At 47.4% G+C, this 10,731-nt stretch overlaps 1 long non-coding RNA gene across 1 annotated transcript; it reads right to left on the minus strand.

The window, feature by feature from the left end:
• On the minus strand, window positions 1–7,098 carry LOC147650187 (uncharacterized). Its single transcript, XR_015277045.1, has 3 exons — window positions 2,708–7,098; window positions 1,880–2,007; window positions 1–808 (listed from the first exon to the last, which is right to left on the minus strand). It is a non-coding gene; the product is annotated as an uncharacterized LOC147650187 (long non-coding RNA).
• Between the last annotated feature and the right edge of the window lie 3,633 nt (window positions 7,099–10,731).

The following is a 10,731-nucleotide window of genomic DNA, read 5'->3' on the forward strand; positions in this document are numbered from 1 at the left end:
TTTACTGCATCAAGTTTTCTTTATTTCTTTTTCCAGTGCAAATAAAATTTTGCAGAGACCTAAGTTAAGAAAAAAAAAAAAAAAAAAAGGACACTTCAAAGGTGAACTTGAATAAAAAAGCACCACTAAAGCAACCAGCAGTTCCAAAGACCCAGTTCCTAGATTCCTCTTCCTCATCCAGCATTCAATCCAATTTCACAGGTAGTTTTGGTTGTTCAAATTCCTTTGCTGGAGAGATTTCACCCAGGCCTAAGAAGAGGATTTTCCTCTGGTGCTTTTACAATACATGAATTGGATTAAACCAAACAGGTGGAAAGCTGCAGTGCCTGAAGGACACTGAGCAGTCCCCGTGGTGTGGGTGCCCAGAAGGAGCTGCTGTGGGCCGTGCTGGGAGTTTCAAGTGAAGAAGTGAGGTGACAGCAAAGCTGGAAGCTCTGCAGGCTCCCAGGACACGCGTGGCCGTGGTCTCTGCTCCGCCGTGTCAGACACACAGCTGGGCTGCAGCCACACACAGGCCTGAGGGTGATGCTGTGTTCTCCTCTCTCTTCCTCAATTTATGCTTCCAATTTCTGCAGTTTTAGTGCCCTGGCAAAGTTCTCCTTTCATGGTGTTTCAAGGTCTCCTGGTGTATTTATCTGAGTCCAGCTCGGGGCTGCTGTCTGATGGCGAGCGAGCAGATCATGTCCTCACTTAAACCTGCTGCAAAGGAGCAGGAGCCTCTGCAGAGCAGAGGAACACGTCCTCTCCCTGCCTGCACATCCAAACACCTCTGGGAATGCCCATGGGCAGCCTGGCAGCACGGGGAGGGCTGGGGAGGAGAAACAAGTCATGAGACAGCAAACCAAGGCAGAAGCTGGTCACAGTCAGGGCTGCTCCGAGCACTGGGGCTCACCCAGGGCAGGAGGGGAAGCAGCTGGGCAAGGGAGGCACAGAGAGCACTGGGAGGGTGCTGGAGAGGAAGGTGAGTAAAATGGACATGGGGAAACAGAAGGAAATGGGCAAAGTTGCAGGTGAGGGCAGGTTTTGAACAGAGATAGAGGGAGGAAATTGGTGGTGCAGCACACGGGGAACTGCAGGGTGAGAGGGGAGGAGGGACCCAGCTGTGGGGTGGGAGATCACTAGAAGGCAACAGCAAGGGACAAGAAAAGGAAATGATGTTCAGACCAGGCAGTTGCCAGTGGTAAAACAATATCTTAGAGAAAAATTCATTAATAACACTGACATTGATTATTGTCTTTAAAACAAACAAACAAACAACAGATTCAAGGGCTTGAAAAGTGTTGATGTCATGGGAAGGCTCTCAAATGTCTTACACGTGGAATAACCAGAGTCTGAGTTAAAAAGGAAAATTAGATGAAGGAAATCAGTAAGAGAAGAGAGGACACAGGAGGACACCAAGGGAAAGGTGAAAGTAGCTGCAGAACTGAGGGACTAAAAGAGACAGAGGAGTGGATCTGGGATATTCATGCTGATTTCAGTAGAAGGTCAGGAGAGGATATCAGAGATTAGCTGAAGAATTAACCAAGATGCAAAAACATAGTGCATACATCTGGTAAGGCTGAATTTAAAAGTGCAGTAGAAAGAAAAGTCAAAAGTGACTGATATTTCATGTTCCAGCTTCAGATCAGTAAAAGACTTTGCAAAGGCTGGTGGGAGGGGCTGTGACCTTGAGGGCATCGCTCCACCTGCACCAGGAAAGTCCACACCAAAGTGGGCAGTGAACTGTCAGAAGGAATTCCCAACAAGCTCTCCAAGTGTATCCTCACCACTGCAATAAAAATAAGACGTGGGATGGCGCCAGTGGCAGTTTGTACCTTGTAAATAGACCAAAAGAAGAAAAAAGATTAATTGATCAATCCCCAATATTTGTACAACACACCCTTATCACAGGCTGTCACTCACTCCTCCTCTTCAGCAGGCACAAAGGCCAACTCCCAGAACATTCAGTCCCAGCACTACCCAGGGCAGTGGAAGCTGTAACATCCAGGACTTTCCCAGCACGGCCACCTGCAGACACAAAAGCCAGGAGGAAAACCTCTCCAAACCCACAAAAAGCCAGGACCAGGCTGACCTATGAAGGATTTCAAGCCTTGACAAGAAAGTATTACAGGCTGGTGGGCAAAGATCCACAGCTTGCAAGGTCTCAAGTCAAAATCCCTGTGGTTAGGAGCTGCCTGCTTGCCCAGGGTGAAGCTGCATCCCAGTTTTTCACAGCCTGCTCCTCCTCATCCTCATGCTGGAGGAACAGGCACTGCCTGCCCCACCTTGTCAGGGGTGTCTGCAGCCAGAGCCAGACCCCTGGGACCAGGTGAGCACATCCATGGGGTCACCTTAGTGCCTGCCATGAAATCCTGTGGGGTTTGCTTTGAGGGGATTTGCTCTGGAGGAGGTTTCCTCCCCCAGCCCTGCTCTGTGAGAGGCAGGAATTGCACTGCAGCAGAGCACAGCCCTCCAGAGCAGCAGCAGAGCTGCAGCAGCACCAGATTAACCTCACAACTCATCCCTGACTCTTTCCTAGAGCCTCAGATCCCTGCTGGGGCCTCCTGCTGCAGCAGCAGAGCACCATGTGGGGTGAGTGCCATCTCCAGAAGCTTCTGGGGAAGACCACACAGACAGCTCCAAGCTCTTCTCTCTGTCCATAGTTTGGGGGACGAAAATCCTTTATACTGCTATAGCTTGTTTCCTTTCTTTAATACCTGTTACTTACCTTCCTCACAGCAGTTTGGGGAGATTAATCACAAAGATCCTCTCAAGGTGCAAACTTTGCACCTGGCTGCAAACTTTGAAGGTCAGGAGTAAGCTGGTTTATGTTTATTACAGACTAAAACATGAAAGCACAACGCTCTGCTGGTGCTGCCCAGGCTCACTGCACTGACACATTGGCAATAGATGCAGATCAGGGAGTTTAAAGGTCACAGCTGCTCATGAGGAGGGGAAACTCAAAGTCTCCAAGAAGAGTGAACCAGAAGCAAGACCCTCTGGCTACCTGAAATCAGGCCTCTCTGGACAGCTCTGGTGTCAGTGATGGAGGCTTTTAGGAAGAAAATATCACATCAGGCAAAGCAGGATGCCCCTAAAACATCTCAGCACTGGGCTACTGAAAGATGCTGCAGCATTTAGATGAGACAGTGCTATTTTATTTGTAACTATCACTCCTGATAACATCCTTGAATTTTTTAGTGTAGCCCATAATTCACTTGTGGAACAGGGTGAGCCTTCACCTGTAGTTCACAAAGCTGATGGAAATTTGGAAAAGAATTGCCATGGTCCTGTTCTCCAGCCTGGGAACTCTGCCCAGAGAAAGCAGAGCCTTACACAGAAACCCAGAGCAGAGCTGTGCCACCAGGTTTGGTACACCTGCAAAATGGGGGCTGCACCGTCCTCAAACACCTGCAGCAGCACTCATTTCTCTATATTCTGGTTTCTTTAATCTGTTAAAAAAACTCCTGAGCTGAGAATACAGCCCTTGATCAGGAACACAACAGTGTTAAGTGCAATGGTAAATACAAAGAGCAGGGCTGGTTTTGAAAGCAAATGTCACTTTTGCAGAGGGCTGTGGTTTAGAGGGGAGGTCAGGGCACCACCAGAGGAAAACCATGACATTTTCTACACAACTCTCACACACTGGCCCCATTAAAGGCCTTCCACCTTCTATTAGGCAGCCATTGATTGGAATTAATTAAAATATCTCTTGTGCACTGGACTTGAAACTCATCAGTGCTTTGTCATTATCTGTGAGTTTTCTCCCCAGTTAAAGCAAATATTGTCCAATAATCTGGTTTGCAGTAAGCACACAGAACATTTAGCCACAAAATACTCTGTGGCATTCAGGTATTTGACAAGCTGGAGGGTTTAAGGGTGTGCCTGGCATTTCTGTTTAGATATACAACTGTGCAATGTATTTTTTAATCCAAGCTTAGAGAGAAACTTGGCCTCAGAACCCTCTGGAACAGAAAGACTGCAAACACGTTTCTGGGATCATAACCTCAAGCCCTTGGCTTGTTCTGGCTCTTAACCCTTGAGATGAACCAGCCATGCTGTGCCTTGCAGCCTGCTCTGTCACCTGGTTCTGCTGCCTGAGCAGCTTCATCTTCCAGTTTCCGAGAGGGTTTATTCACAGGAATTTCTCTCCAACCATTCCCAGGGCTCTGGTGCCTTCACTTGGGTCCTGCTGCTGTCCCAGGGGTGAGCACACACTTTGTCCCCTGGAGCAGCACCCAGAGCCAGCCTGTGGGAGGCTGGCAGTGCCAGCCCACATCTGACAGCTGGGCCAGCTTCAGAGGGGCCCCAGCTCAGCAGGAACTGCCCATGTGGAAGGAAAGGAGCAGGAGGAGACTGTGAGTGCTGGGGCTGCTCCCTGGGAAATGATCCTGACAGGCCATGCATCTTTAATGATGCTCTCTGCACAGGACACATTCGATAGCTGGAGGCATCAAAGCCTCAGCAGGAGTGTCAGAAGCCTTTGTCCATCTTTCAGAGCCAGATCCAGTTTCTACAGTTGATGAAAGTCCCCTGTTAGTTTTAGCAGGGCCTGAGGAAGGAAAGCTGCAGCTTGGGCTTACAGCTGTGAGTCAGGGGCTGCTTTATAGGGATTTAAACACAGATATTCCAGGCTTAGGACTTTCTCCTCCATAAGAAGGATGGCTTTACTGGTCAGCTGCCCTGACAATGATGATGCTGTGCAAACACAAGACTCTGCAGCAGCATTCAGATAACCTGGGTTATGTTTTCAGAGCTCCCCTGTCACTCATGCCCACTGTTTCCAACAGGGAACGTAATGCCTTTGCTCTTTAAATCCAGGAATTCACACTTAAATAATCAGCATTTAAGAACACTGAGAATGAGAACAAAGGAACACCAAAAGACACATCAGGAGACAGCAGAAACTCAGCCCTTCATCAAAGTTCCTTGACATTAGAAATACAGACTCAAGGTTAAGGTATCCAGCCTTAATTGAATATTCAGTATTACACAACACAGCACTAAAAGCAACATCAGGATTCTTTTTTTCCCCCCTGAGGCTATTGAGACCTGGTTTAATGATGTATCAAGACAACCTAACAGAGCAGAACACACGGAACAAACCCCATTCTCTGGTTATGGGAGCACACAAATCACTCCTGCCCCAAACTTGGGTTTTATTTTGCAACCCCTCCGATTTTCCCACTTTTATCAAGCTTAAAAGTTTTTTATCTTTTAGCACAGCAGATGAATGGGTTTTTTTTCCTTTCCCAGTGCATTCAGCAGTTTATTTGGGCACGGCTCTGTATCTATTGCAGGTCAAGATGTTCCTAATTACTTTCACATATAATCCAGTTAACTAGCCCTGGTCACCTTACAGAGCAAATGAAAGACAATTTTTTCATTGAGATCCTAATGAGTAGGAAAAAAATCAATATGACAACTGTAACAGGAAAAGTGATGATGACAACATACACTGTCCTACAGTATTTAAAATGAGGGGAAAACATTCATTCTAATCAATATTAATTGGAAGTTTCCTGCTCTGAGTGCTTGTTACTAGTCTGGTTCACAGTTGTATCACCTAGTCTGATCATGGGATCTCTGTCCCACAGAGTTTGTCTGGTATTTTTTGACACAAAGATGAACTTCCAGGAAAAAGAAATACTAAGAAAAATAGGAACAAAGAATGAGATGATGGTTGTTTCACAGATAAATTCTGCTCACATGCTTCTTCATTTTATAAGACATAAACCTGTTAATTTCTAGTTCCCATTGGAAGATTTGGTGCCTGACTAGGCAGAGTGCAGAGGTCTTAATTTTAAGGTCTTACCTATGCCCAACATCCCCTCTTTGACTGCTGCTGCTTGTTTAACAATAACACATTTAACCACACAGTTACTCAGCTGTTCTAAAGGTGACTGGACGGATAAAAACTCACAGCACTGGGGATGAAGTTATCAAAAAGGCCACTTATATCACATAAACAACACTTATTTCAGTCTGAAGGCATCACAGGTGTTGGCTCACTAGCCAGGACAAACACAGAGCTGCCACACTGCTCAAGCTCCCAGGAAAACACAAGCACAGAAAGGAAGATGGCATTTTGGAAATGTAAGAGGACCCTGCATAAAGTTATTCCAAAGCACTCAAGACACTGCTAAATGTTGATAACTGCTTAGCATTAATTAATTTTTTTTTTAATTCCACCCACAGGTGAAGGAATAAAGCCCTGATGTTTGAAATGAGCACTTTTGAAGGCTCAGCAGAATTAATGCTGTAATGACTCAGTGCTGGTTACCAGCAGAACTTGAACTGGGGACTGGTGGCACTAAAGAGACTCCAAAGGGACAGGGCCAGCTCACAGCAGTACCTGGCTGTCCCACTGCTCTGCAGGCCTAACCCCACTCATTTCCTAAAGGTTTTTGAGAAGGATTATTCTGGAGGAGAAGGAAAGAAGAGAGGATTTGCGATGGTTAATCTGAATAGTCTTAATTTCTTAAGGAGTTACAGTATTTTTATACTCATAAGAGAAATGCAGTTCTGCAGATTAGAGTGTAGGGAGAATTAGGGATGGCTGTTGCCATGGCTGGAGATGGACAAGCTGCTCCTTGGTTTGAGCAGAAGCTTTGGCAGCCGTGCTGAGCTATTCCTGAGGGGTTAAAGTGGGAGACTTCTGGTCTGCCTTGTGCCAACAGACTCCACATGCAGGTCTGTCAGATGGGATGAAGGCGTCTCCAGACAGCCAGCAAAGCCTTCAGCTGTGGGACTGAGCTACCCAGCCCTTCCTCAGAAACCCCTGCTCAGCACTTGAGGACACTAAATATCATAACACAGAATGCTGTGGCTAAGCTTCTTTGGTAAGGTCCTAAATTTTCTTGGTAATAATGTTTTAGAGGCATACAGAGGGTGAGGCATCAGTGAAGTCACCAGAAACACAGATTTATATCTATTAAATCTCACAAGTGCAGTGAGTATGCACAATAAAATTATTTACTTGGCTATGCCTTAAATCACACTCTAAAAAATAATTTTAGTGCCTGGACTACAGCATCCTGGTGTTAAAATATCACTACCTTCTATCAAGGAGCTGTTCCTATCCCTGACCATGACACAGTGGGGGAAAAAATATCATCTAAATCTGAAATACAGAAGGAAAAAGAAAGGTTTCCAAAAGCAATGAATATTGGTTTAAGTTTGCTCCCAAGATATCAACTGTTATCAGGCTGGACATGTACAAATCACCTCATAATGCCTGAAATACAAATTCTGAAATACAAATGCCAAGCAAAGGACAAAATCTTGCCTTTTCCTCAGGCTGGTAGGCTGTAACTCCTCACTCAGGTGTGTATACCTAAATAAAATACATATACCCATAGAGTGTAACTGAAGTTTCAGGTATGACTTTTTAAAAAATAAGTCCATTTGCAGCTCTCATGAACACAGAAATACTGAGGCTCACTTTGGAGGCCAGGCCTTGGCACACCTGGCTCAGCAGCATCATCCCCCAGTCCATGGAAAAGCCCTGGAGCTGCCTGGCAGAGCCCAGCTGGAGGTGGGAGATGCTGCAGAGCTCCCTTGGGAGCACAGGGACTGCAGGGCTGGGGTGCACCACTGCCAATTCACACGTGTGGGAGGGATAGAGAAAACCAGAAAAATCCTCTCCTGATTTGTTTTACTAATTCATGCAGGCAGCTCCTTTCATTTCTTAAGACAAGAATTAGGGGAGTTAATGGGTTGCTATAAATTCCTTATTACTGGAAAGCTGATGCTGTCACTGCCTCTGCCCAACACAGGCACACAGCAGCATTGGAAGGGAAAAGTCCTTGTGGTTTCCTTGGGCTGTCACATGGCCTGGGGACACCCAATTTAGAGATCACCAAGACCTCTTAAATTACCTCTGGACAGGCATGAGCCCTTCCCCTGCCCAGAGGGGCTTCAGGAACAGCCAGAATTCCCAGGAGGAGGCACGCTGGAGGTGTGTACCTGGCTGACTCCAGGCTGGCCCAGGGTCACAGCCTCATTTGTCCTCTGACACTTCACCCAGTGCTGCTGGACACCTCTGTTTGCTGTGAGTTTAATAGTGACCCAAACCACTGCAATTCAGCTTCCCAGGGCTCCAGCACTGCACACAACAGAATAAACCCCCAGCAGCATGAACCTCCCAAGAAGTCAGCCAACACCCTCCACCTGTTCTGCACTGAGGGAATCACCCATTTCCCCTCAAATCCAACCAGCTGACGCCTTCCAAGGCAGTCACCAAGCAGGAGTGTCACCAAAAACACCTGGGGTCAGGCACATCAACAGAGACCACAAGCAGAATAACTCAAATAGTTCATTTGTGTCCTCTAGAGCAGCCCCCTCTCACCATACAGGTGACAGTCCCAGCCCTCTCTCACCATACAGGTGACAGCCCCAGCCCTCTCTCACCATACAGGTGACAGTCCCAGCCCCCTCTCACCATACAGGTGACAGTCCCAGCCCTCTCTCACCATACAGGTGACAGTCCCAGCCCCCTCTCACCATACAGGTGACAGCCCCATCCCCCCCTCACCATACAGGTGACAGTCCCAGCCCCCTCTCACCATACAGGTGACAGCCCCATCCCCCCCTCACCATACAGGTGACAGTCCCAGCCCCCTCTCACCATACAGGTGACAGCCCCAGCCCTTGAGCAGTGGCACAGCCCTGCCAGGCTGCAGCTCAGTGGGTCCCCAGCAGACCTGGCAGGGGCACAGAGTGCTGCTGGCACTCCTGGCTGAACTTGCTCAGCCTGAATCCTTCACTGCAGCCCAAGCCTGAGCATACCCACACCACTGCTGGAGACAGGCCCCTGACTCCTGGCTCTGAGCCTGTGAGAGAGAAACAGGCACTGCTTTCAGCAGGGCTGCAATAGGTGTGGGTTCCCTGCAGGTCCAGCAGGCTGTTGTCCACACTGTGACAAATGGCTTTGTCCCTTCCATCTTCCTGCCCTAATTACCCCCAGTGTCCAGGCTGACCATACACAGGTATGGCAGAAGTTTGGGAGGAGATCCAGAAAAGAGAGAGCCCACAGCCCCAGGAGCAGCAGAAGCAAAGAATAATCCATACTAGAGATTATTTTCAGCCAGCAGAGAGATGGGGAAACATTCCTGATGCTGGTGATCCCTGGTGAGACACTTCTCTGAGCAGCTGCAGTAGGAAACGCTCTCAGAGTCATCATTAAGCCTTCTCTTAATTCAAGAGTAAGGAGAACATTATCTCAGATATATCTACAGCTTTCCTCCCTATCTCCTGTGGGAAAACTGGTCTCTTCTACCTGGAGCAAACCTCCTTTAAGCAAAGCAAAAGGGAGCCTGTGATCAGTGCAGGGGCTCTGCAAGGAGCCCTGCTGACCAGGGGACACGAGCCAGAGACACCTGTCCTGCAGGAACACCATTCCAGCCCCTCCTCAAAACCCACCCATCCCACAAAGCTGAAGCCAAGCCAGGAGCTGAGCCAGGGGTCCAACAGGAGCTACAGGGAACACCTACAGTGGGATATCACTGGGGTTACCCCACTACAGAAGGAAAAGCAACAAATCCCAAAGACTTGTTTGTCCCTGTTTGCCTCCCCTCTAACAGCAGTCATCAATGCAAACCAACAGACCCAAAATTTCTGAAATCACACAGCTGAGAATCAAACCCCTGCGAGACAAAGCTGATTCCAAGCTGGACACACTCATTATCCCCATCCCTCTGAGCTCATCTCCTGCCTACCCACACCTCACCCACTGACTGATCCCACCACCAGGCACTCCAATGCACCCTCCAGCACAGCACAGGCACAGCTGGGCAGGATCCCTTTTATTCTGCAAGGATTAGAAATGCTCCAACCAAATGTGCCATGTAATTATTGCAGTAAGGTATAAAGCAGAGTGGAGGTGGTGAATAGTTCATGGTGCCTTATTTAGTGGCAGGTGATTAGTTAAGTTACAGGGTTGTGGTTTTTTGTTGTTTTATTTTTTTTTTCTTTCTTCCTTAATCTTTCACTCTTCTGTGAAAAATTCAATTTGCCTTAAGGCAGTGTTGAGAGCTAATACTGACTTAATCCCTGAGCAGCCCGGACCTGACCTGCTGCAAATTCCCACCTCTATCACAAAACCACATTCCTCTCCCTGACAATACAATGGCCCTTGGATCCTTTTACCTTCAGACCCTGCTTAAGATGTGCGCTTCAAAACACATTATATAATTGTGACTCAAGAATCAAATCAGAGCCAGCAGGTGAAAATGTATTTGTCTTGTTCTGCAAGCCTGAAAAAGCAGAGTTAACTATTTTCTGTAGCTCTTTCTTTGAAGACTTCCAATTTTTCCTTCTCCCCATTTCCCTGTAAGGATCTTAATCTTTCTGCTCAGCAAACATTAATTCTCCTCTGTCCTGCCAGTGTTAAAATTGGCATTTCTGTTGATCACTCCTCCTCCTTTCCCTGTGCATCTAATTGATCATTATCGATTCTAATGTCACCAGGAATCTGGGAGGGATTCTTAATATCAAAGTACTCCTGGGGAACAGCTCAGGGAGGAACTGCAGACAGAAATAAGCATTTATTTCTCCTTGCAGCCCTGCAGTAACAGAGAGCTTGACATACACTCTCCTCCCTCTGCATTCAGAAGTTTAAGCAAATAATTTGAAGATCGTATTCTCGAGCACAAGGGTGTTCCAACAGCCTCTCAGTGACACCCAGCTGTGTTCCTGAAACACAAGGGTAACAGTGGCCTTGGACACGTGGGTGTCAGCATGCAGCCATGT

This window comes from Cyanistes caeruleus, chromosome 16 (assembly GCF_971803275.1).
Source record: "Cyanistes caeruleus chromosome 16, bCyaCae1.hap1.1, whole genome shotgun sequence".
Classification (NCBI taxonomy): domain Eukaryota; kingdom Metazoa; phylum Chordata; class Aves; order Passeriformes; family Paridae; genus Cyanistes; species Cyanistes caeruleus.